We start from the raw sequence: 3,842 nt of genomic DNA, 5'->3' as shown, positions 1-3,842 counted from the left end.
TTCAAACTAACATGGAAGCATGTTCTATTTCATACAAGATCTTCCTTATCTAAAGCATAGAAAACGATGGACTAAAAAGAACTCCACCACCTTTCATTCATGTGGATGTCCATGCTCCCATCCTTGTTTGTCCTTATTGTGTCTCTCTTGAGTGCTTGTACTTCCACTTCCCTTGCCTTTTCCAAGCAGTTTCTTCCAGAAGCCAGTATCTTCCATCTTCTTCTTTAATGCTTCTTTCTGCTGTTTCACCTTCCCTTCTTCTTGCTCTACCAATTGATTAGATATGTAATTCAACTTGGCTTGAGTGTTTACATAGAATTCCTCCCTATGTAGTTGCCTTCCTTCATTGAGTACACTGAACTCATTGAAAGTTTTCATTTGGGCTATTTGCCACTGATTGAGTTATTGCAAGTGCTTCTCTTGAAGCTCTTGCCTCTCATTCACTTGGTTGATGGCTTGAGTGAGCTGGGAGTAGTGTTCCTGCTGCTGCTTTGTGAGCAATTGCCACCCCCTCTGTTCGATTTTCTCCAGAATTTGTGGTGACTCATTTGCATTGATTTGGAAGATTCACTCTGGCAATATTTTTCTGGCCCTTATCCGTTCGAATTCACGTTCATGAAAGGCAGTTTTGAATCTCTTCTCATCGAAAGGAACACTCTCCATGGGTTCCTTCCTCTTTTGCCTCTTTGAGCTTGATGATGCCATGAATCGAGTTGCTGTTTTGAGGGAGGGGTTTGAGGATACGGATAGATGAGGAATAGGTTGGCTAGGACAGAGTGTGATGAAGGGGGTTGAGCAAGCCGAAAGTATGAAGTGTGGAGAGTGGAAATTTGAGTGTGAGGAATGAGCATGCACTAAGGTTCACTTATATAGGGAGATCATGAGTGGATGGAAGGTGTGGATTGCAAGGATTGTTGCTTGATGGACGGTTGGGGTTGTGTATGAAGGAAGGACAAGGATCATCACTTAATGAGAGTGATTAGTTCGGTCTTCAAGGGTCTTCCTTCTCCAATGTTGCATGGCAACGTTTCCCCATGCGTTCCCTCTTGAGACATGTGTGTAGTGTTTTTCATTAAGTGGCGGAATCTCTCCCTATTTAATTGTCCAATCAATCCCCTTCAATGCTCTTTTCCTTTTTCCTACAAAGATTTAAAATAAGGAAATTAATATCATAAAAATCAAACTCTACGGCTAGAATAATAAAGAGAAGAAAAAGAGTTTGTTTATTTATGAATTTCAACTAACTAACTACTTGTGTATCCTTATAGGCAGATTGATGGCACTTTGGGGTGACACCAAACTTAGTTTGGAGCACTGTGATGAAAAGTTTTGTTCAAAGCTCCAAGAGTTTTGCTTTGAATACGAAACTTGTTCTTCACTATATTCTGCATGATAAATATTTCACCAAGTGTTTGTCAAGTTTGGGTTGAAATTCATAAACATTGCTTTTTTCACTATTTTCTACAAACATATAAAACATGGGTTGCCTCCCATGAAGCGCTTCTTTAGCGTCATTAGCTTGACGTTTTTCCCTCATCAGGGTGGTTGGTAGTGCTTAATGTCCTCCCCTCTTGCTATGGACTTATATCCATTGGTTGGATCAATGATTTCTACATGTTCCAGGGAAAGAACTCTGTTGATAGTGAAGACCTTAGGTAACTGAGATGGTACAGTGGGGAGATTAGGGGGAATATCTGGGAAGTAAGCTGAGACAACTCTATCCCCTGGAGAGAAGTCTTCCATAGGGATCTTCTTGTTCCTCCACCTCCTTGGTACCTTCTTCTTTGTTTCTTTTGAGGTTGCCTTCCCCTCGGTGACCTCTTTTTCTAAAGGAGTTGTGATGCTGTCTTTACCTGCCTCTAGAGGTTTAGGTTCCTCCAACTTTTCTTTGAGCTATGGCAATTGCTCTTTTCCTTGTTTGTCAATTAAGGGGATCTTAGAATGAACTGGCTGTGCTTCAGTGCTTGTCTCCTCTTTCAGTGTCTCATTATCATTTGTGCTTAGTTCCTTGTCCTCTTGATCTGTTTCTTGTGAGAGTTTGAAAACATTGAAGCTGAGTCGTTCATCATGGATTCTCAATATTAGCTCCCCTTTCTCTACATCGATAAGTGCTCTGGCCGTAGCTAGGAATGGTCTTCCCAATATGATTGGGTGAGTGTGACTCTCTTCCATGTCCAGGATGACAAAGTCTGTTGGGAGAAAGTATTTCCCAACTTTTAGCAACACATTTTCCACCACTCCTATTGCTTGCTTTTGAGTTTTGTCAGCCAGTCTGATGATTACATCTTTGGGCATTATCTCATTGATCTGCAGCTTCTTCACCAGGGATAAGGGCAGTAAGTTGATGCTGGCCCCCAAATCACATAGTGCTCTATCGAACATAGTTTAACCTATGGCACAAGGGATGTGAAAACTCCCTGGGTCTCTTTTTTTTGTAGGCAACTCAGGTTGAATAAGGGCACTACATTCCTTGTTCATCACTATAGTCTGGCCTCCTTTGAGTGAGCTTTTCCTGGGAAGAAGTTCCTTCATATACTTGATGAATGCAGGCATTTGTTGAATTACCTTGATGAATGGTATGTTTACATGCAGAGATGCAAAAAAGTCTAGGAACCTTGAGTATATTCTCTTTCCCACAGCACCATTGAGCAGTTGAGGGAAGGGTGCATAGAGCTTCAGCAGCTCTTGTTGTGAGATTTTTTGTTCTTGGTGATCTCTATCCTCCTCCTTTGTTGACTTGTCTTCAGGTTGTTCGAAAAGTTTCCCTTGCTTGTCTTCAGTCTCTTGATCACTTGTAGTGACCATTTTGTAATCTTCCCATCTTACTTTCTTTGCTTCTCCTTTGGGGTTTTTCTCCGTGTCACTTGGGAAGCTATCAGTAGGTTTGGGAATCTTCTCAGCTAAACATCCCACCTGGAATACCAGCTTCCTAATGGTCTCTCCCTGGTTCTTAATATTGGCTCGCACCTCCTCTTTGAACACATTATTTTCTTGAATCTCTTGGCATATTCCTTCAAGTAAGGTTTCAATCTTAGAGAGCTTGTCATCAATTGATGGGTGATTTGGAGCAGATGTGTTGTTTTGGTTTTGATAGGTGATGCGGGGAAAACTTGTCTCTCAACAAATCTTCCTTCGGCAAGTATACCGAATTGTCGTCAAGTAAAACTCACAATAGAGTGAGGTCGAATCCCACAGAGATTAACGGATTAAGAACTACAATTGATCCATTGAATCACAATAGAGCTCTCTAACCCAATGTAAAGAGTTAGTTGATCATTGCTCTACAAAAATAGAAAAGAAAGAAAGTGCAGAAAAATAAAGATGAAGATAAAAAGTGAAATTGAAAATTCAACATTCATAAATGAAAATTACAACTAAAAGAAGAGAAGGAAAAGTGTGTGAGGGGAAGGAGTCTGAAGACCCCTCTCTAATCCCTCCTTCCAGAATTCCCAGCCTTGTCTAGCCTCTGATGAATTCAATGTAAAAACTAAGGCCTTTATATAGGCTCTCCTAAATTACAAAATGAAAATAAAAGCAAATTACAATAAAATGAAAATTCCTATTCTAGATGCTTCTTGTGGTCTTGATTGGTTGACAATTGTGGGCTTGCTTGCTTGAGCTTTGAAGTGGACTTTGAGAGAGAAGTGAGTTAAGTTGAGGCCCAGGTGCTAAAGTTAGCCACACTAACGCTACAAGTGTGGCGTTAGTGCTGAAGTTATTGTGGCTAACGTTGCACTTGCTGCCCAGTTGGTGTTTTTGGGGCTTAAAGGATGTCTCTTGTTTGTACTCAAATTTCATGACCACTATAGAGTATTATATATCGTTGGAAAGCTCTGAATGTC

Source organism: Arachis ipaensis, chromosome B04, assembly GCF_000816755.2.
Source record: "Arachis ipaensis cultivar K30076 chromosome B04, Araip1.1, whole genome shotgun sequence".
Lineage (NCBI taxonomy): Eukaryota > Viridiplantae > Streptophyta > Magnoliopsida > Fabales > Fabaceae > Arachis > Arachis ipaensis.
The sequence above is the reverse complement of the archived record's forward strand: the minus strand, read 5'-3'. Positions refer to the sequence as shown.